Source organism: Equus quagga, chromosome 1 (assembly GCF_021613505.1).
Source record: "Equus quagga isolate Etosha38 chromosome 1, UCLA_HA_Equagga_1.0, whole genome shotgun sequence".
NCBI lineage: Eukaryota > Metazoa > Chordata > Mammalia > Perissodactyla > Equidae > Equus > Equus quagga.
Window position 1 is genome coordinate 90544242 of NC_060267.1, and position 24450 is coordinate 90568691.

The 24450-nt window shown below is 40.3% G+C and overlaps 1 protein-coding gene across 19 annotated transcripts in view; it reads right to left on the reverse strand.

Annotated features, from left to right (window-relative positions):
* The window catches only part of FNBP1 (formin binding protein 1), a 119080-nt gene that overhangs the window by 83566 nt on the left and 11064 nt on the right, over nucleotides 1-24450 (reverse strand). The gene's annotated exons all lie outside the window — the stretch shown is intronic.

The window sequence follows — 24450 nt, forward strand, 5'->3', positions numbered from 1 at the left end:
TTGGCTGTGCAACAAATGGAAGGACACAGAAAGGAGGAGACTTGGGTGATGGATGCTGGGATGTCCTACGCCAAATGTGATGCCATGTTACATTGCATCCCGAAAAGAAAAGAGAGGGTAGAAAATATAACTTGCAGAAAAAGCACCAGAATTTAGACTATACTGCCGTCTGAGCAGATGAGACCTGGAGGGGAAATTGCTACAGAATGTATTCCTTTAAGAAGCCGCAATAAGCTTCTGGCCTATTGCAAGGTTCTTAGAACACCTTAGTCAGTTTCACTTCCCCTCCCGGTTCCTTTGGATACAGTACAAGCAATCAACAAACAAAAACAAACATCTGTAACTGCCCCAAACAGGCTGAGTGACAGAGATCACCAAGAATAAGATTTTCAAGGAAAAAACATTTTAAAGAGCTTACGTTTTTTGATTAAAAAAGAAATCCCACTAATTTTTAAAGCAATCTTAAAAATTACTCCTCCAGATAGGCATTGTCAAATACCTTACATAGAAGAGGAAAAGTATTAAGGATGATGAAGTTAGAAAAACTGGGTTCAGAAAGCTGGGTCTAACTTGTAATTGTGGAGGGCTGAATCAACGCTAATGAGAAACAGAAATAATCACAGAAAGCAAAATCTTGCTCTTTGTAAGGAAAAAGACTCTGTCTCATTGTGGCAGAAGGCAAGGGGGCTTAGTTAAGCTGTGATTGTGAGATGAACATCTTTAACACAAATGTCCGGTATCATTAGCGTTTGGTTTCGACCTGGAAATGGGATCTCCTCATTCATCTGCTGGTTTCTGTGCAGCAGCTGGGACAAGGAAGCCTGAGTATGAACTGGTTGCTGTACTGAGCCTGCTCAGGCAGCAGACGCACAAGTTCAGTCACCTCTCCCTCCTCCAGCTGTCCTGCGTTCCTTTAAGCTCCGGGGAACCAGCTGTACCTCAAACATCCCGCATGGTTATCCGCAGGTGATTCTCTCCTCCAGGAAATAAGTTCAAGACCAACCCAAGGGCAGAAGAAAGGAGGGAGAGGGAGAGAGGAGGCCGCTACACTCTAAATACCAGGAAGAACTTTGAAGGCAACACAAAGACTAAAGAAGAGCAAAGAATACAAGCTAAATTTTTAATGAGAAGAAAAAGCCAGATTTTTAAAGTCCTGGCTTATTTCTAAACTCCATAAATATTTCCAGGGGTGTGTGTGTGGCGGGGGGTGGGGGGGTGCAAAATATTACAAAAATGTCATAGGAAAAGTTTTCTTAAAGCCCTGGCACCTGAAACTTAGTTAACACCAATGAAAGGGAGTTTCCAAAGACTTAGCAGTTAACTAACCTCCAATTTTAAGAAGGTTAAGCAAACACGTAGGTGTTGTCCCTTTTTAAGACATGGGATCCCAACGCTCAACCCACTGCCACCGTTGAACATCTGACCCAAGGAACCCACAAGACAGGGTGGATCGGACCAATCAGAAACTCTCTGGGAACAGGTGTTGGAGCTAAGAGGTGAAAACTGTCCCTGTGCACGCCAAATGAGAGAGAAAACACCAGTCTGCAGAGACGAAGAACAAAGCAGAGATGTCAGACAACATTATGCAGAGCATTCCAAATGGTTGTACCTGTGAGCTTTCCACCGGCTGATTTCAAGTCCTCTGTGAGACTAGTCTGTTCTTCCAGCCCCTGGTTCTGTAAGATATCCCTTGGGACAGACACTGTTGGCTGACAAACCAGCAGCTATTTCCTACCCATTCTTGGGTTGAGCACCTCTCCTACTGCAAGATCCCCCTTGCAGCTACGACATAGACATGCGACATCACCCTGGCCAACCAGATGTACGGGATATCTACGGGTGGCTACTGAGAAAGGTTATCCTCCTCAATAAACTCCTCCTCTTCTTTACTTGACATGGTCAAAGCTGCCTGTGATGCTTGGAGTTGCTGCAACCATCTTGTCACCATGAGGAGGAAGCATCACAGATGCACTAGGAATGGCAGAAATGCAAGATGGAAAGCACCTGGATCTTTGATGAAATTACTGAACCTCACACTAGTCCCGGAAACTCCCTGCCTCTGGACTCCTTGTGAGGTGAGAAAAAATGTGTCCTTATTGTCTAAGCCACTTTTCTTTGGGTCTTTTGTTACTTGCAGTTTAACCCATACACCCATGTCTCTTTCCAATAAGTTGCAATACATCAACCATTTCTTACTGAGAAATGACGGTGAGCATTTGCCGACTAATACAATCCTTCTTTCTAAGACTTCTTTGTGGCTTACAGGCTGTGTTTTTAAATTATTTAATGAGTTTTAGGGATACACTTTATGATTCTGAAGAGTTTTTTGCTACACATGGCCCCATAGTCCATTAAAGAAGAGACACCTCATTTTTGAGATAAATCAAAAGCCTTATTGATCAATCTTTTCTTCTACGTAGACCAATAAGCCAGACCTAGCAGAAGTTTTAAATGCCATCTTGCCAAACATTCCTAAGCAGGAGAGGATAACGGAAGAGCTTTGGACCTGGGTTCAAATTCTGACGTCAGTAGTTACACGTCCTGTTACTTCGGGCAAGATTCTTTCTCTATTAAGCCTCGGTTTCCTTATCTGTAAAAAGGGCAGACAGTCTCCCCCTACTCAAAACAGGTTCTTAGAAAATCAAAGGACATAAGGTATGTAAATACGATAAATGTAAGATTTTGTTATTTGTCCTCTTAATATTATAAGATATAATTTATTTTAGTTCTGCATTCCAAAACCAGTTGACATCTTGGCATTGACATTCTCGGAGGAGGAATGAAGATGAGAGACTAGGCTTTACAGGAAGGAATAATCAGATATAAAGACCGGCTTTTAAAATAATTTATTGAGCTAAACGCTAGGAGAAGAGCCATTACGACCATCTTAAGGCAGGTTCACAGTCTCCTCCAAATCCAAAATCAAAAAATCCCTGAAAGCCAAAAGGTTTTTCTTAACTCACCTAGTGACAAACCTCACCCGAGCCTTATTATAACCTCCACTCATCACACGTGCTCATACCTTTCATTCCCCACCATTTTGGATAACGGATTGTGGACCTAATTTTGGGAAACGAGTTGCTCAATAAGACAAGACCGGAAAAATAAAAAGTATAAGGATTGTTAAGGAAGAAATAAAACTGTCATTATTCACAGATGATATGACTAACTATGTAGCACAGACAGAAGAGTCCGCTGATCAATTATTAGAATTAAGAGTTTAACATGATGGCTGGCTATAAGATCAACAGAGAGAACCCAATTGCTTTCTGGACATCAGCAACAAACAGAACATGAAATTTTAGAAACAATATCATTTACAATAGCACGAAAAATTGCCACTAGACAGAAATAAGCTTAACAAAAGATGCACCAGACTGTCACGGAGAAAACAATAAAACATTATTAAAAGACATTAAAGAAAACCAGAAGAAGTGGAGAGATATGAACCACATTCCTGGATTGCAAGGCTATATATTGTGAATATATCAGTTCTCCCCCAAATTGTCTATGGATTCGATGCAGTTCCAATTAAAATCCCAACAGGTTTTTGGAGAACATAATGCAAAGGTTTAAATGGGGTTGCAAAGGTCAACCAATAGTCAAACACTCCCGAAGAAGAACAAGCTGGGGGGACCGCCACGCTGCATGTGGACACATTATAAAGTTAGTTAAGGGCTGTGCGGTATTGGCCAGGGATAGAAAAATAGGCAAATGTGAAGAACAGAAAGGCCAGGAACAGGCCCAGGGAAAAGAAAAAAAAAAGAAAGAAAAGAAAAGAAAAGAAAAGAAAAAAACTGTATAGAAAAGATGAGAGCCTAATGCCTAAGGGCCTGGGGTCTGGAGCTAGAACAAATTGGTTTGAATTCTCGCTCTTTAACATGCCAGCTATGTCACATGAGGCAGGTTACTTAACCTCTCTGTGTTTCTGTTTCTCATCTAAAAAATGGAGATAACAGCAGGATCTATTTGTAGGGTGACTACCAGGATTAAACAAGTTATCTCATGCTTAGAACACGGCTTGGCATATAGTAAGCTCTCAGGAAGTGTTAATGCCATCATCACCATCATCGCCATCATCACCATCATCACCATCCAATGAGGAAAGAACGGGCTGTTTAATCAAAGGTGCTGGGATGACTGTGCATCTATGGGAAAGAATAAAATCCAACCTCAATTTCTTACAATGTACAAAAACTCATTCCAAGTAGGATAAGGACCTAACTATAAAAGGCAAGCCTAGAAAACTTTCAGGAGACAATAGAGAAGAAGATCTTTCTGACCTTGAGGTAGGAAACGACTTTCAAATAAGACACAAAAAAGCATGCACCATAAAGAAAAAAAATTGATGAACTTGACTACACGAACACTGAAAACTTCTGTTTATGAAAAGATCCCATGAGGAACGTAAAACAATAAAAGACAAACTGGGAGGAGGTATTTGTAACACACATGATCGAGAAAGGATCAGTGCTGGGGCGGCCCTGGGGCCGAGTGGTTAAGTTTTTGCGCTCCGCTTCAGCGGCCCAGGGTTTCGCTGGTTCGGATCCTGGGTGTGGACATGGCACCACTCGTCAGGCCACGCTGAGGTGGGGTCCCACGTGCCACAACTAGAAGGACCCAGAACTAAAATATACAACTATGTACTGGGGGGATTTGGGGAGGAAAAGCAGAAAAAAAAAAAGGTTGGCAACGGTTGTTAGCTCAGGTGCCAATCTTTAAAAAAAGAAAGAAAGAAAGAAAGGATCAGTGTCTGGAATATAGAAAGAACTCCTTCAAATAGATTTTCTTAAAAAGATGATATAATCCAATAGGAAAAGGGGCAAAAATAATAAGAATTTTAAGCATAAAATGATATTTAGCCTTATTAGTAATCAAGATAATGCATATTAAAACTGCAATGAGATGTCATTGTACAATGAAATGAGACCCACCAGCCTGGCAAAAATTTAAAGTCAGAAAACACCCAGGATTAACAAGGATGTGTTGCAACAGGCCAGCTCGTACACTGCTGGGGACCTAAACACGGATTGGCTTTATCCAGTAAAGGTGAACCTGTGCCCCCGTGCGATGCAGCAATTCCTCTACTGGACATACAGCTTAAGGTCTAGGACCTAGACAATAAACTCTTGGTCATGTGAACCAAGAGACACGCACGGAAATGTGTACAGCAGCATAATTCATAGCCACAAAATACCAAAAACAACCCATCTGTCCATCTGATTCCATTTATATCAATCCCCAAAACAGGCAAAACTAAACAATGAGGTAGCACTGGTTTACAACACTATATAAATTCCAGGAGTACATCATAGTATTTCAACTTCTGTATAGATTCCTAAGCAACGTATTGTCTACTGATACATTCAGAAGTGATGAAAAACTACAAAGAAAAACAAAAGAATATTTTTTGATTCAGAATTCTGGATAACACTCAATTAGCTTGGGGAGCATGAAGAGGGAATGTGATCGCAAAGGGGCCATAGGGAGCTTCCGGGGCAGAGCGATGCTCTATTTCTTTACCGGGTGGAATGTTCGTGAGTGTTCCCTTTACTGCTACTTTTGTATACATCATTCTATACATACACATTTTCATACATTCTTTTGTAATATTCCATAATTAACATTTAATTGTTAGTTTACAGTTGGGTTGATGGGAAAAATCTTCAGTATTAGAGAAACTTAAGGTCCTTTGAACCTCTGCCAACTGGAGATCAAAAACGAAGTTAAAACATTTATGAAAGAAAAGAAAGAAATCAATAGAAAAATCTATTGCATAAAGTATTGAACTATTACTTTTTCCTTAATGGATGCACTTCCTATTTTATTCCCATAAAAAAATATAAAATCTTCTTCAGAAAATGGGCATCCTTTAATACCCAAGTATGGATTTATTATTGATTGCAAAAAAGACTTCACACTTTGGGGGAAAAAAACTTAAAAAAAAAAAATCCAGGACTCTTACTGTCTAAAAGCTAAAAATATTTTTCACATACCACTACAGGACTATAATAGATAATTTCCCTCAAATAAAATGTTTACAAAGGTTAAGAAAACATATATTATAGTAAGCAACATATGTTGTGTTTCTCCTCTAAGCCCAAATCACACTCATCCATTCATTCATGCAACAATGTTTTACTGGGCACCTACCATGTGTCAAACACTGTTCTAGGAACTGAGGACATAGAACAAACAGAAGACGTAAATTCTCTACTCTCATAGAGCTTATATTCTAGGAGATCTTTACTGTACAAAGCTATAAAGAAATTTCAGAAAGGTTAATTCAGTTGACAGTCCCATGAGAAGAACCACTAGGTGCCTGGAGAGGAACACCATAAAGCCCATTCACACCTATTAGCAGGGGTGACAGTCAAAATATTTAACAACCAATCACCAGCAGACTCCCCATCCAATCAGAAGAGAGGCCAGCTGTGCTGAGGCATCCTGGCTGAAAACCAGACTTGCCTGTGCCCAAGTCTTTTCCAGAAAAGGTGAACCAATTACATATCCACCAACAGAGTCCAAGGATCCTTCTCTTACTGAACCCTGATAAGATCTGGATATTACTGATTGTAAAACGAAAAACAAATGAAAAAAAAGAAGAAGAAAGCTTTATTTATTTGGTAAGCAAATTGCTGTATTATGCACTTCTTTGATTATTCCTGAAATTAACCCTTTTATACATGTTCATTAGCCTTTGGAATTTCCTCTTGTAACTGGTCTCTTCTTAATCTTGACTCATTTATCTATTAGAAACTTTGTATTTATCTTATTGTTTTGCATATAAGCTCTTTATATATTAAGGTTTAACTCGGCCGTATTTGGTATAAATGTTTTTCCTAGTTTGTCTGACTTGGAATTTGTATGTATATTTTGACACACAGACATAAAAATGTATGGTTACTCCAGGGGGTTAGAAACTATAAGGGTTCCCCCACTATTTTACATTTCTCTGTATGTTCCAAATTTTCTTCAATAGCCTTTTTTTCTGATTATCAATATAGTACAATACTAATTTAATGAGTTATTATTTTAAAGATTTTATTTTTTTCATTTTTCTCCCCAAAGCCCCCGGTACATAGTTGTATATTCTTCGTTGTGGGTCCTTCTAGTTGTGGCATGTGGGACGCCGCCCCAGTGTGGCCTGATGAGCAGTGCCATGTCGGCGCCCAGGATTCGAACCAACAAAACACTGGGCCACCTGCAGCGGAGCGCACGAACTTAACCACTCGGCCACGGGGCCAGTAGCCCCATGAGTTATTATTTTAAAGACACCTAAGGAAGTAACATAAGGAAATATCTATTCTGGAAGTAACTTCTACCTTGACTTTACTGAATTACCATTTCCTTCGAGGCAGTAATTCACAATAAAATAGCATAAATATTACCATTTTATTCTAGTTTGATGTATTTACTAAAAGGAAAAACATTTCTAGTGACATGTCATGCAACATTAAGTAGAAATCCAGGATTCATTTTCAACTATCTTTTCCTCTGCGTTTCTAAATCTACTGCCAAGTGCTGCTACCTTCACACTAACCCCTTTACCAAGGGTGCGCTGGGCATTCTCACCCATAGTCTGAATACCAGTTACCTCTTCTGCTCAGCACACCTCATCTGTGCCTGGATCACCACATCCTGTACCATCGGTCAACACTAACACGGCACACACCCCGTGGGTGCCCTTCAATAAGTATTTGCTGAACGAATGAATGAGTTAATGGAAACTTCTCCAGCCATCACTGGAATTCTGCTAGCCCATGATTTAATTCCTTCTAGCCCATGACCAGAGTCCATTTAGTTCACATATGTAGTTTATTATCCTGGATTCCAGGATGATGTGTGCTAGCCACTCTGCAAAGTGCTGGGGATGCAACTGTGCACAACAGAAAAACTCCCTGCTCTCTTGGAGCTACGAAAAATGTCATTTATGAAGAGCATGCAGTAACATGAAATTTTACATCTATAAGAGGACAATTTTTTTCCCTTTACTTCCAATCATAGCATTAGGAATTCTCAAGTCCCCGAGATGGGGTGCAAAAAAGTTAAAAAAAAAAAAATTCTAGTACATGGCTGCCTTCCCCAAACAGTTGCCAAAGAATGTGAACTAGCTAAATGCTTAGAGACCTATAGTCCTAGCACGTGTTTTCTTTTCATTAATTATACGTGGGCAGTCAGTTCTTTCAATAACTAAAAGCTATTCACGTTTTAAAAGTAAACATTAGCTATTTCAAAGAAAATCCACCATGTTTGGCCCTATTTTTTGAGTGGCTGTAAATTATTTCTAGCTTCATCTTATTTTGATGTTTTGAGCTCCCATTTCCGTGCTACAGATTTCTTTTGGGCAACTGCTAACATAACCAACACACTAAACGCTATGCTTTCAAAACAAACCAAAATGAGTCGACTACAAATGTGCAGCCCTGCCTGTCATCCTGAGCATTCACTGCAGGGTGGGGGAGGCTGTGGATTCTGCAGCACGAGGCGCCGAGGCGCTGGCCTTAGATGGGCCCATGCCCCAGCCCCAGCACCTCGCCTCGCTGGCAGTGTGAGGTCCTTCACGTCTGTGTTACAGCTGCCTCATCCACAAGTAAAGGTACTAACAGTCCCACAGGTAACACTCCTGAACTGGACGCCTAAAAATGGTTAAAAAGGCAAATTTTATGTTATGTATATTTTACAATTAAAAAAAGTTAATGAAAGGAGGAGGAGGGGGAGAAAGAGGGAGAGGAAGAGAGGGAGGAAGAGGAGAAGGGAGAGGGGGAGGAGGAGCAAGAAGGGGGGAGGAAGAAGAAGAGGAGGAAGACTATTCGGACGAGTCAGAAAGATCACGTTGGACCGGACCACAGGGGGCCATGGTGGCTACTGAAAGGAACTTCGGAGTGAGGTGGGAAGTCATTGAAATACTTTGAGAATAGTGAAACTGTACTGATATTATTTATTGACTCTCAGTATCCATTTTCCACCCTTTTTAAGTTTCTGCTTTATCATCAAAGCTGGAAGGCTGAGAACCACATTTCTCAGACTCTCCTGTACTTAGAGGAACGGGATTGGGTTTCAGGAGCCAGATGGACTCTCATGAGATCTGGAAAGAAAAAATGAGGCAGTGAAACACAATAAGAGTACCAATGTGTTGGGACATAAAATGAGTTCATATAGTGTAAAGTGCTTAAAACTGGCACCGAGTAAGTTAGTAGCTGACACGTTAAGCATCATAGCAATATCATAACAGAGCCAATGATTCACACTTGTACCCTAAAAGAGTAGGTAAAACCATCTTTATCCCTAGAGTCCATTCCCACTTTCCGCACAGCAGTTCATCATGGCGTGAGCTGGTGAGGAAGCCCAGGCTGCCGGTGGTTGTGACCAGAGCCCTGAGTGAAGAGCAGAAATCCCAGTGTTTCAGGGTTGTGGTCAGGACCACAGGAAACCCCTAATTCAGAGGGAAGTGCCCATATTTCAGGAATTCTTCAAAGCATTATGCAAATGCAAGAGATTTTACTGGTCCAGGAGATGTTGACAACTCTAGATAAGCAACAGAGTGAATGCAACTGCCTACATCTTTTGGCAGGGGTGTTAAGAGTTTAATTCCAATGTATCTTATTTTGTTGTCAACATAAATTGGGCTAGTTTTTTTCCTTTTTTTTCCAAGCACAAGTAAAGATTCATTTGAAGCAGACATCATCTATCCTGAGCTCCCTGTCTCTTGAGTTTAGATTATTCAGGTCCCCGACAACAATAATAATGGCTACCACTTCTAATGTCCTTCCTATGTGCAGGCTCTATGCCAAGCACTTTACATATTTCATTTAATCCTCAAAACCATCCTATGAGGCTGACACTGTTAATATCCCCTTATTTGAGATGGGTAAAATGAGGCAGAGAAAGGTTGAGGGGCTTGCTCAAGGCCACACAATTATTAACTGGAAGAGATTTGAACCCAGAGCTCCAGAGGCTGTGTGCTTAACCACTGCTCTAGACGATTTGCTTAAGACAATCCTTGCTCTTGATTTCTTCTACTGTTGGCTGTCCACACTGTGCTCGGTTCTTGATGAACCTGAGATCTTTCTGTACCCCAACCCCCAACCCCATGGTATAGTCAGTACCATGTCCATTTTTTGACGTGTGATCACAGAGCAAGGTGGAAGTGGTGGAATTAGAATTTGAACTCATCTCTGTGGAGATGGAAAAAGAGTAGAAAGACACTGGTGAAAGAAGTTGGTAACACTGGAAGGCTCATTTGCCTTGTTGGGGGCTGGGAGGGCATTGTGTGGGGGTCACCTGAGTCAAAAATCTATCAACCATTATGGGTTGGGTAGGTGTGTGTATCTGAACTTTTCAAATGGACAGGAGGGAACTGGGCCTCCTACCCACTCTTAAAGACAGTCATAACACTTGCAAATATTCAACTGTGAAGTTCATTGCAAATATTACAATGTAAAATTTTAAATGTTTACTGTAGATTTTATCTTACAAAATACCGAACAAAATTATGACATTTTTCTATGTCCTTCAGGGAGTGCAATGCAAATTTCCACAGCATTATACACCTATGTTTATTCCAGGTAAGGGAAATAAATTCCAACAATACAAGATGAGGTTTCTTTATAATCATAATAATCAGTGGTACTATAAACAGCAACTAAAACAATAGTCAAGTTCAAGTTTTGCTTTCAGAAAGATTTAAAATAGTTAATCTTGTTCTCATCTCAGCAACCCAAAGCACCGCCAACATAGAATTTTGCTTGAAGATTTACTTGTTTGTTTACTTATTAAAAGTTAATGTCAATAGGAATCTAGCCCAACCCCGTGAGCAGACCACAGCCTCATTACTGCAACTTAAAACCATTATAAATTTGAATTTCTTAAGTATTCCTGAGAATAGAACCTCATTTTCTCTTTTATAAAAACAGAAAACATTTAACTCATAAACAGAATCTTCAGAAAGACGTTATTGTATAAAATCATACATCAGTAAAACATTATCCTCTGGAAAAAAAAATGTCTTTTTAAAGTCATGAAAAGAACCAATGCAGATTATTTTAAGTTTAAAATAAAAAACCTGTAGACTTTTTTTTTCCTTTGCAACAGCTCATAGTGCCAACAACATATTCAATGACATAATAAGTTACTTAATGATCTTAGTTTACTGCACTGATATTTTATTTTTTAATTAATAGACTTTATTTTTTTAGAGCAGTTTCAGGTTTACAGAAAAACAGCAGGAAGTAGAGAGTTCCCATCTATTTCGCCCCTCAGTTTCTGCTATTATTAACATCTTGCATTAGTGTGGTACCTTTGTTATAACTGATAAGCCAATATTGATACGTTATTAACTAAAGTCCATAGTTTACGTTAGGGTTCACTTTGTGTTATACCCAAATGAATTGTGTTTGCCCAATGAATAAGGTCAGGTACCCACCACGACAGTATCAAACAGAGTTGTTTCTCTGCCCCAAGAAGCCCCAGTGCTGCATCTGTTCCTTCCTCGCTCCCCCTCCCCACCGGCATCCACTCATCTTCTTACTGTATGCAGAGTTTTGCCTTTTCCAGAAGGTCATAGAGTTGGATCAGAAAGTATGCAGCTTTTTCCAACTGGCTCCTTCACCTGCCAATATGCATTTAAACTTCCTCCATGTCTTTTGGTGACCTGATAGCTCACTTCTCTTTATTGCCAAATAATATTCCATTGTCTGCAGGTACCACAGTCTGTTTATCCATTCACCTACTGAAGGCCATCCTGGTTGTTTCCGAGTTTTGGCAATTATCAATAAAGCTGCTATGAACCTCCCACGCAGGTCTGCAGCGATATTTTACCTTCCAAAAAAGAGATTCTTTTTTATTCCTAGGATTCTTCTCTTTATTGCTTTATTTTAAAAAGCAACACTGATAACAAAACAATTACAGCACTATTTGAAAATCACACTGACACCCCCTCCCCCCTAGAAAAGTCAGGATTTCCTCAAAATTCAGGAAACATTCTCTTGGATCTTTCTCTCAGCATTTTCAGGCATTTAGAAGAAATGCCAATGAACAAAAAGGACCTGGAGGCTTTGTTTAAGAATTATGAATAATGTAATGTGTGGTAAATTGTAGGCATGCTGTGCAATTTTTTTTTTCAGGCAGTATTTGTAAAGACAGCTTAAACTAGCAAGACAACATGCATTCTCCAGGGACGCCTCTTGCAATTCCCTCGACGTAGCTGGCTCCCCAACACGTGGCCTCAGGACGTCGATGCCCCTTTCTTTTCCGGCATCGCTCAGAGTAGAAGCACACATTTATCTGGGTAGTTATTTGATGAGCAGTCTCTGTGAGGGCAGGCAGACACCCTCTCTGTTTGTGCTTACCCCTGTGTTCCCCCAGAACGTAACAGAAAGAATGACTCTCTTGGCAAAAGTACTAGTTCAATAATATCTCAAGAGCTAATGAGAAATTTCTTAAACTTAAGAACATATTTCTAGTTTTGAGAGATTCAAATGCCATCTTATACGTGGCTAATCAAAAATTATTGTAGAAAGAAGAATTACTGAAGTACACCGCAATTTTCACTACCTTAAAGTTTTATTTTTAGACCTGACATACGGCATATAGAGAATACCTGGGTTATTTAATGCAGTCAAAAGAGCCCACTTTTATATACGGTCACTTACCACTTACTAAAAATAAGAACATATGGATAAAGATGTGGTATATATAGACAATGGATATTATTCAGCCTTGGGAAAGAAGGAAATCCTACCTTTGCAACAACATGGATGGACCCTGAGGGCATTATGCTGAGTGAAGTAAGTCAGACAGAGAAAGACAAATACCGTACGATCTCACTTAAGTGTGGACTCTAAAAAAGCTGAACTCAGGCAAACAGAGGGTAGAACAGTGGCAACCAGGGACCAGGGGGTGTGGGAAATGGGGAGATGTTGGCCAACTGGCACAAACTCCCAGTGAGAAGCTGAATAAGTTCTGGGGTCTAATACACAGCATGGTGACTGTAGCTAATAATACTGTATCACATGCTTGAAAGTGGCTAAGGGAGTAGATCGTAACTGTTCTCACCAAAAAAAAAAACAAATGGTAATTATGTGACAGGATGGAGATGTTAGCTAACCTTTGGTGGTGATCATTTTCCATTATAGTCGTGTGTCACATTCACACGCTGTACATCTTAAACTTACCAATATTATATGTCACTACATCTCAATAAAGCTGGGGGGGGGGGGGTGGAGAATACAATGTAGCTAAATTGTACTAGGAGAATTTCTACAAACTGGAAATTCTGCCTTCTGAAGTCGGGACTTTATTTCAAGCAAGTAAGAATCATCTTTTGCTAGGTAGCAATAGCAAAATAATACACCAAAAAAGACAATCAAATTGTTATCTTTTTCCCCAGACAAAAGCCAACATAAACCAGCCAAGCTGATTTTTTTGGATTAAACTGACAATTAGATTGCATTGGTTTCATAGAAGGTCTTCACAGGTTTAATAATGATTTGGATGAGAGATACATCCATGGACTGATTTAAGAAAATATTTCGGAATATCAATTTTGTAATTTGCTCTGACGTTTATAAAAATCAATGAGTAAAGTTCCAAAACAGATCATCACGGCTGTTCCATCTGGAGCCCAAATCTGCCACATAAATTCAGATTTGGCAATAATTAACTGGAAAGAAAGAAAGAAACACCACCACCCCTGCTTATTTTGTTGTTTATTTTGGTTTTCAGAGTGATGACTGGCCAGACAGAAACCCAAAGTTTTTCAAGTGGTCAAATGCACAATACTGATTTTATGTACATAAACACTGGACTATTTTCACAGGACCCCACTAGATTAAAAAAAAAAAAAAGGCTATAGAACTTGAAAGTAACCACTACAAGTCCCTTTTAAAGCTATTCTGATAATTTGCTTTTTAGGCAACAGAACCATGTTTTCATCACATTCCTACATGTGAAGACGAAGAGGGAAATTCCTGTTGGCTGTCAAAGACGAGCGTGATACAAATGGCCTCAACTGCAGCAACTCTGCCTAGGAGACAGGGCGACGTATGTTTATTTTCACATCAGCGACACACACGAACGTGGACTTTCTCATTTAGGGTACTTTAGAACCGCCTTCTAACTTTTCTTGTGTTGGGGGTTTTTTTTCCTTTGTGGTTTACTAAGCAGTGTCTATTTGAGACCAACAGTACAATAATAACTTTAAAACTGTTTCTGTAACACTTAAACGACCTCACACCAACAGAAAACCAAAAGGTACTAAGAACTGAGTAACAACGCCCAAAGTTACCAATAGGAATAGATAATTAATATGCTAGGCCAGCTCCGCAGAGCCACAGTCCAATTCAAACCTTAAGTTTCTTGTACTCTGCTCTGAATGCCTTAACAGATGCAAGGAAGGTCAGTACTCAAGAACTTTGAAAAGCTGCCATTTTCTCAAGTGGCAGGCAGCTTTCAGCCCGCCATTCCCACTGTAGGAACATCAGAGACCATAAAATGTGATTGGTCCCTGTAGATTGTGGGTGTCGGCGCACAGTCAAATTTAGTTCTAACATCTCTATTACTGAGACTAATTAAAACTACTGTTAAACAGATCCATATAGATTCCCATCTCTATTTAAGAAAAAAAAAGACTTCTCCAAAACAATGTCAAATTGCTGGCTACTTTTTCAAAGCACTTCTCATATAAGATAACATAAAACTGGTCATTCAGCACAGATGGGTTTTTAGCTAATGAAAAATTATTACAGCAATTTCTAGAAGTCTCACCCCTATTAAATTTAAGGACAGCTGTCAAGTGTTTTCCTGTTTCCCGCACGGCACCCAGCTCAGTGTCTTGCCCAATACATGTTTGTGGAACTGAGTTACAGCACAGGTAAATTGAATGATGTTTATAGTCAATCTAACTATAGTGGCTTTAAAAAAGAACCAAATAGTTATTTCCAGTCACACACTGTAATTACAGTAAGGTGTAAAAAGTCAACCTTGACCGCTTTCTGGGAACTCCATTCTCTTCCACTTCAGCTCACGCCTCCCACTTGCTCGGAGAACACCACCATTAGCCAACTTGACTGAGAGCCACTAAATACTGGTTTTAGCAGATAGCTTAACAACTGATTTGGTGGAAAATTAATTTGCAGAGAGAACAATTCCCAATTAATTCTTCGAGTTTGGTTTAACGTTGTGGGTGTATTTTTAAATAGCACCTAATATACCCTTGTAACCTGTTTTGCAACAAGAGCATTTAGATAATCATTAAAGAGACTTCAAACATAACACAGCAATCCTTTAATTACTTGGAAGAAAATTTGTGGAACCCTCTGAGGAGCTAAAGATCAATTGTTTCATCCAGCGTTTACACCGGCTTTTAAATGTCCAAAGACCAGGGAGCTTCCCCACTCAGCTCTTTGCCATCTGAGAGATAACTCAGATGCCCAGTACCAATTTGGTTTTTATCTTCTTTTCTTCTAAATTGAGGTGACATTCACTTAACATAAAATTAACCATTTTAAAGCGAACAATTCAGTGGCGTTTAATACATTCCAACGTTATGCACACCACTTCTATCTAGTTCCAAACTACTTTCATCATCCTAAAGTAAACATCTGTACCCATGAGCAGTTACTCCCTACTCGTCCCCCCCAACCCCTGACAACCACCAATCTGTTTTCTGTCTCTATGGATTTGCTTATTCTGGATATTTTACATAAATAGAATTACATAACATGTGACCTTTGTGTCTGGTTTCTCTCACTAGGCTTAATGTTTTCGAGGTTCACCCAAGTTGTAGCGTATGCCAGTACTTCATTCCTTTTTATGGCCAAATAACATGCCACTGTGTGGCTATGTAACATTTTGTTTATCCATCATCTGTCAATGGACTTCTGGGTTGTGTCTACCTTTTGGCTATCGTGAATTGTGCTGCTATGAACACTCCTGTACAAGTATTTATCTGAACACCTATCTTCAATTCTTTTAGGGTTGTAACTAGGAGTGGAATTGCTGAATCATATGGTAATTATATGTTTAATTTTTTGAGGACCTGCCAAATGGTTTTTCACAGTGGCTGAACCATTTTACACTTCTGCCAGCAATGTACAAGTGTTCCAATTTCTCCACACCCTCCCCAATACTTATTTTCCACTTTTTTGATTATAGTCATCCTAGCCGGTGTGAAGCAGTACCTTATTATGGTTCTGATTTGCATTTCCCAAATAACTAATGATGTTCAGCATCTTTTCCTGTGCTCGTTGGCCATTTGTATATTTTCTTTGGGAAACAATCTCCTTTTATTCCCCACTTCTGTGACAATAAATACAAATAACTGTAAATCTTTATTATCATCTTTCTTAAAACTGCCCCCTCTCTCCCCTTTTTAAATCTATGTTGTAAGTCACATGAATTAGGTAAGAGCCTGAACTGGTGTGCTGTCAAAGGGCAAAATCCAAGACTACTGGAGTTTTGGCAATTGCCTCATGTATTGAGGGCCTTCTGTGTGCAAGGTTCTAGTCTACATGCCGATGACACAGCACTGAACAAAACCAAATAAAAAACCTCGTCCTCAGGGAGCTCGGCTCCTGAGGAAGGTTTGATAAACGCTAAATCTATTAACTTGGAAAACGGACATAGTAAAAATGAGTAACTTGCAGTTTTCACAGAAATATTTTAAAATATAGAACCCATAAACAGGCACGTGGGCTCTTGTGTTCAGATGTTAAATAACACTGAAGGACTATCTTACTTTTACTGTTAAGAGTACTGCTTGATATACTAATCAGGCATATTTTACACAATTACAACTAGGAAATGCGCAGATTTACTATGAGTTTATAAAGCCTTGGGTCCAAAAGTATAGAACGACATACTCTGTTTTAATATCCTCAAGAATAAAAATGTCAGACAAATAGCAGCACTCTCCTTTTTATACCAAGAATAAACTCAATTTTTAGAAAAATAGCTGCTATTGTATACCAAGTTATATGGTTATAAACTATTGTTTTAAAAGATATTTTTTTCAACAAGGGTGTGACAAAAAAGAACACACGTATGGTAGTCAATCTAAATTTAGAATGGTAAGGTGTTAAAAAGAGACAGTTTACCTAAATCTGACTGTTTTCCAATAAAACATTCTTGGAGATCAAATTCAACCTAACTTCTTTTTTCCAGCTTCTTCCTATGTCAATACCTAAGATGAAGTCACCTCACGTCAGACATGAAGCCTGCTTACTGTTAAAGCACATTCACAACCCGCACCAGCCTAAGAGAAAATAAATCAAGGACACGAACAGTTTACAGAAAAGAAAATGTTCTTAAACTTTGAAAAGATAAATGAAAATTAAAAACTACACTGAAATACCACTTTTTACCTGCTTGATTAGCAGATATTAAAACGTTTGATTACACACCGTCGGGGAGGATGCAGGACCACAGAAACTCTAACAAATGGCTGGTGAGAACACTAGTGTGGGACTCTCTTTGGAGGGTGGTTTGGCCAGACCTGTCCAAGATCTTGGTGTTTATCCTCTGCATATACTTACACATATGCAAAACAACACATATCAAACTATTAATTTCTACTATCTTTAATAGGAAAATACATTGAAAACAACTGAAATGACCACAACAAATTTCAACATATCCATACAATAGAATAGCAGAATGAGGCAGCTAAGGAAAAAAACACCAAGATTACTACAAGTGATAAAAGTAAGGTACCAAAAAGTGTGATGGGTATGCTAACATCAGTGTGGAGGGGGGCATTTGTTTATAAACACTCAGCTCTGCTCTCTGGAAGAACTCACAAGAAACTAGTAACAGTGGTTGCCTCCATAGAGGGAGAGGGGGTCACTGGAGAAACACATACCACGTACACGTGTCGCCTATTCAAAAATACGTAAACAAAGCAGAAATAAATCAGGCTTTTGAAATCAAACTTTTCTTTCCCCAATTTTGCTTCTTTAACAGAGTCATTTTGTATGATGACTGAACTCTAAGAGTTCAGTTACATGTGTAACTGCATGAAGGATATTATGAGGACAAAACTACATACAAGGAGGGTGAGCGGGAGGAGGCGCAGAGCCACAAAACTGCCTGGAGCAAGAGCGTCCTGGTGGAGGGCAAAGCCAGGACGGATGGTAGCGCCTGAAAGAGAGAGGAGAGAGAGAGAGAGAGAGAGAGGGAGGGAGGGAGGGAGGGAGGGAGGCAGGCTGTGTGCACAAAGGATGAGAAGGCATCTGCGGCTGGAAGAGGGAGTGTGTTGGGGGTAGAGGACCAGCAAGATAAAGGGGTTGTCTAAATTTAGCTTTTACTCTGAGACGTAAGTCCTTGTTAGGTTTGCCATCAGGTCTGAGCCTCACCCATTCCATATTAGGTAACCCCGGTTCCTAAGTGTTCTCCCCACAGTAGCCCTTGGAGCTGCCTAGAGGATCCAAGGGATCCGTCATCTTTTTTATTCCAGGCGTTTAGCATTTACCCAGTTTCCCCGAGCTCAGCCTTCCATCTACACTAGCAAATCCTACATTCCCTCTAGTCTCTCTCTTTTCTCCTCTTTCTTTACTTTTGCCCCAGATGAGATTGCCTCATCCCTAGGACTGGCCCCCCATTCAAAGACTGCCAAGTAAATAGACAGTGTGTAAAGCAGCACCCTTTAATCTCCCTTTGAGCTACTCTGGTCTCTGCCACACTGAAAAATCAAGACAAGTGTAATCTTCAGCTTGGCCTATATTTGCAATCATTGAACAGCCAGCCTCCACACTCCAAACTTGTGATCTGGGTGGGGTCTATGCCTGATGCACATATTACTTATTTTTAAACGAACAGATCTGTTTATAGACTACCACACATTGGTGACACCTAAGTGAACATGGCTGATGGAGACTATCCTTTGCCCATTTCTGCAATTGACTTTTAAAGTTTTCAAACTTTTTTTCTTTTTTTGCTGAGGAAGATTTGCCCTGAGCCAACATCTGTGCCAGTCTTCCTCTATTTCGCATGTGGGTTGCCACCACAACATCCCAGGTCCACACCTGGGATCCGAACCCATGAACCCAGGCCACCAAAGTGGAGCAAGCCAAACTTAACCAGTACACCAAGGGGCCAGCCCCTCAATCTTTTTTTTTTTTTTTATTAAGGTTATGAAAGTTAACATCCTTGTGAAATTACAGTTGTACATCATTATTAGTCATGTTGTAGGTACACCACTTCACCCCTAGTGCCCTCCCCCCCACCCCCCTTTCCCCTGGCAACCACCGATCAGTTCTCTTTGTCCATATGTTAACTACCACCTACGAGTGGAGTCATACAGAGTTCGTCTTTCTCTGTCTGGCTTATTTCACTCAACATAATACCCTCAAGGTCTACCCATGTTGTTGTGAATGGGATGACTTTGTCCTTTTTTATGGCTGAGTAGTATTCCATTGTATATATATACCACATCTTCTTTATCCAATCATCAGTTGCTGGGCAATGACTTGGCTATTGTGAACAATGCTGCGATGAACATAAGGGTGCATGGAACTTTTGGAATTGCTGATTTCAGGTTCTTAGGATAGACACCCAGTAGTGGGATGGCTGGGTCATAAGGTCTTTCTATTCTTAACTTTTTGAGGAATCTCCATACTGCTTTCCATAGTGGCTGCACCAGTTTGCATTCCCACCAACAGTGTATGAGGGTTCCCTTTTCTCCACAGCCTCTCCAACATTTGTCACTCTTGGTTTTGGATATTTTTGCCATTCTAACAGGGGTAAGGTGATATCTTAGTGTAGTTTTGATTCCCTCAATCTTTTTTTTAATAATCAAAGACAATTTATAGATCTGCTTGGAGTTATCAAAAACATTCTTTATTCTAGTCAACAGCTTCCAACTTGTCTTGAGGGTTTTCTTCTCATCTAATTGGCTGTTTGTTCCACTTTCTCAGACAATTCCTGGCACTTCATAATCCAAAGAAATCCGGAAAGAGAAGAAGTCACCAGCCTGCATTTCATTTCCATCAAGTGGCTGAATGTTTTTATCTAGCAAGGAAGCCCCTGGCTGCCTAAAGTTTTTCTGGAATGGCATTGTTTACCTACCTGATTTACTTGCTCATCTACCAAGTGAGAAAATAAATTAAACCATAAGCCTTGCAGGTTTGAGCCAAAACATTTTTGTTGAGCAAAACAGTCCCTGATATTTTTGCCTATGGGGTCACACCCAAGACGTTCAATCCACGGGCAGAGTGCCTGACAACTTACGGAATGTGCCTAATGATTCCATTTATGTGTCACTTTTTGAACTGTTGAAACTTTTACAAACCTCCTATTAACATTATTAGCATTTCTTTGAGCTCAAGTGTGGGAACTACACATAAAATTACTGAATAGAGTTTCCAGCCTTGGAAGCAGTCGCTCTACCATAATCAACGTTGATGCATTCTCCGCGTATTATGAGTCAGTACTCCTGGGACAATCCATCTCAGTGTCCGTTTGTCCTGGGACTCAGATTACCTCAGAACACTCGAGTTAAAGGGACTTGAGGTCACACAGTCTAGTCTACACCCAATTCATCGATCGCTTCTTCAATACCCGTCCCAAGGAAGAGCTCCTTCGGTTTCTTCTCAACGTGGAATTCAAGACATCAACAAAAGTGTGACCACAACCAGCAACACGTGAGGGTAAATAATGACAGCCAGTGCTCATACAACTTACTGTGTCAGACGTGTACTGCTCTAAGCATTCATTAACCCATTTGATAGTCTCAATAATCCTGTCAAGTCGACACTATTATTATCCCCATTTTACAGATGAAGGAACTGAGGTTTGATGACTTGCCCAAAATTACTCGGCTAGTTAGTATCAGGCTGTAGCCCAAGTAGTCTGGCTCCATCCAGACCCATACTCTTGAACAATATGACGCACACTGATTAAATTGTAGAAATCTTCTAAGATTTATAAAATAAAAGAATTTTAAAGTAAGCAGCCATCAGAGATTATCTAGGCCAAGTCTTTCAGTCAGGATGAAGACGCAGAGCGAGCGAGCAGCAGAGAGAGGACTGGATCACAGAGACCTCAGTCAACAAGATCTGTGGTCTGGCAGATCCACTGCCTCCTGAACAATGACTGCATTTCAGAACTAAAACTCCAGCAAATTTTGCATTTTATTTTATATTCCTCAAACAATACTTCTGAAGTGGATCAGCACGGCTTACATCTCAAAGAAGAGGAGACGAATTTTAGGGAGAAAAACCGGCCAAACCATTTCCTACAAAAGGGAATTGCAATGAAATATCCTCTTCTGTGGGTCCGAAGAGGCTGTGACAATAACATAAAACTGCTGAGATTTTATAAAGAATGACAAAGAGTCACCACATTCAAAGTGTACACTCTTGTGACAAGAGCCTGAGAACAAACTGAGTTGAAGGAGTTTCTTTCTTCCTGTGACAAGTCTCCATGTCTTAGCGCCTCAGTTTCCCATCCCCCCTCTTCAGAGAAAAGAAGCGCAAAAACTTCCTGAATGCTCCTTAACTTTTCACTTTCATATTCTAATTTCTTCAAAGAGAAAGTGATCTTATTTTATTTTTTGACTACGAGAAAGGACACACAGTAGCCCTCTTCTTTAATAAATGAACAAGGGTAAGGTTACTATTATCTACTGTGACATCCAAGGATACTGTCCCAGTTATTATTGTAGCACAGATCACCCCCAAAGCTTAGTGGGGAAGAGCCACTGGATGGGAAATATTGCTATGGCCATCCTTGCCAAATGGAATCTGTCACATATATGAAGTAGAGTTCCCCCCAGATCTGAATTTTTTGGTGATCTAATACTATCAATTTTAAACTCTCTCCGAGAAATATAAAGAGGAAAATTAAACAGTATCAGGCACAACAGAGATCTCGGTCCATAAGGTGGGCACTGAATAATTCTCAACATTCTCTGTGCATCTCCAGATGGCACAACAAGCACACAGGCGGCTTTCAAAGAAGTGGAGTTGAAGCCATTAGACTGTCTGCAGAAAACTATTAAAAATGATGCATGCGTGACATTAATTTCTGATTATTACCCAAAACTGAATACCCATCAGTGGCCATTTATTTTTACTTTTCCATTTGTGAATAGGTACATTAGTTTTACTTCTAAGCTTATCAGAGCTTTAAGATCTGTTTATTATGCTCTGATAACAAGTTACAAAACCAATCACCTCTTTTTTTTTTTAAAGATTGGCACCTGAGCTAACAACTGTTGCCAACCTTTTTTTTTTTTCTGCTTTTTCTCCCCAAATCCTCCCAGTACATAGTTGTATATTTCAGTTGTGGGTCCTTCTGGTTGTGCTATGTGGGATGCTGCCTCAGCGTGGCCTGATGAGCGGTGCCATGTCTGCATCCAGGATTCAAACCAGCAAAACGCTGGGTCACTGAAGTGGATCGCGCGAACTTAACCAATCGGCCATGGGGCTGGCCCCACCAATCAACTCTTTTTTTATAAATTTTTTTTTTTTGAGGAAGATTAGCCCTGAGCTAACTACTGCCAATCCTCCTCTTTTCGCTGAGGAAGATTGGCCCTGAGCTCACATCCGTGCCCATCTTCCTCTACTTTATATGAGGGACACCTACCACAGCATGGCTTGTCAAGCGGTGCCATGTCCGCACCTGGGATCCAAACCAGCGAACCCCGGGCCGCCAAAGTGGAACATGCGAACTTAACCGCTGCCCCACCGAGCCGGCCCCCAATCAACTCTTAATGGTCGACACCCCTCCCAATCTAAAACAAGTTTCACATAATGATTCTCAGTAGGGCGAACAGTTCAGCCAGCAGAGAGCACAGCCACTGTCCAAAAGGGCAACACATTCTGACAGTTTTACTACGTGGCATGGTCCTAAAGTTAAATAAGAGTGGTTGGAGCAATATAACTATGCCAAAAGCTTAGAATTTTACCATTTTTACCAACATAATTACCAATAAAATTTTGCCAAACTTATATTGGGTAATCAGACCCAAAGAGATCCATCAGCCTGGACCTGTTTCCTGAGCTCCAGACGCACACATTTCAGTATCTACTAGAGAGTAGATACTTAGATAGCTAACAGGCGTCTTGCAAAATGTCCAGCACTACATGTCCATTCTTTTCCCCGTCAGCCCTAATCCTGCAGTTCCCAGACTCTCACACCCTTATTTTTCTCCATAGCATTTATCATGATCAGCTATGTTACACAGAGAGAGACCATACACAAGGGCAAAATTTTCTACTGTTTGGTTCACTGCCATTTTCCCTTTGCCGAGAACAATGCCTGGCATACAGTAGGTGGTCAATATTTGTTGCATGAATTGATGACTTATCTGGATTCCTGAGTAAATTGCAACTAGAGAACCATAAAGGAATAGAGGGCCTTAGAATGGTTACGATGTTTGTAAGTGACTGGCAGGGCAAGAAAGTAGCTCCAAAATACTGCTAGATTTTAAATTTGTTGTAAAGAATAAAAATGAGCAAAAACTGAGAATGCATGAGAAAGAATCAACGTGTTAAGTAGTGCGACCTAAGTCGCATCAGCATGACCTACGAGAGCTTTCAAAATTAGATTCTCAGACTTGCCAGTTTGGCAAATGCTGGAAAGGGACAAGATGAGGAACACCCAACCTCCAATCTGGGTACCTGGATGTAATCTCAGGGATGCAAGACTGAATAGAGATGAGAATTAAAAAGGTCTAAACATAACTAACTGCCCTGTAGTCTGCCTAAGAAAGAAGAGGTTATAGAAAAAGGCATCAGCTATACAGCATCTATAAAGCAGACTCTATTCTGTCCTTAACGTAGATCCATCCCTTTAGAAGGGAGAGATGCCTTAGGCTTCCACAGCTTCGTGTCACAAGCCATTAAATTCATCCAGCTCTATTTTGATTTTCTGCTCTCCAAGAAAGTCTGTGTAGAATTTCACATTCCATATAGATTAGCCTCCAGGGAGAAAATGTGCCGATGAGCAAACATGCAGAGTTGGTCTCCTTATGGACGTACTTCTCAGTATGAATTTAAAATGTGCATTCTGGTTTATTCATCAGTCTTGGGAATTTGGTTAACATGAGTCACCTGCAGGCATAGTGAAAATACCAAATCTCTTAGCTTAAAAGGGCTGAAGTGCAGACCCTGGCAACCCTACCAGGGTTGTGCCACCTGAGCAGAAACAAAGAGAGGGCAAGAAACAAGCAACTGTAGGTTTTGGTTTTGTGCCCAAGTGGTGAAAAAAGGGACCTGAGGCTGATATACTATTCAACCCACAAGCCACAGCAGAGAATTGGCCTCACCCTCCCCATCTCCTGGCTCACCACTCAAGGTGTACACTGCTGGGTCTTCTTTAGGGATCCAAGACTTCCCTAGCAATTCATTTTAACTAATTCACCCACATAAAAATGTTGAGGGGTGCTCTCTACTCCAACCCACACAATTAATCCAATCAGCCAATTAGCCTGGCCTGCCCTGCTGCTGT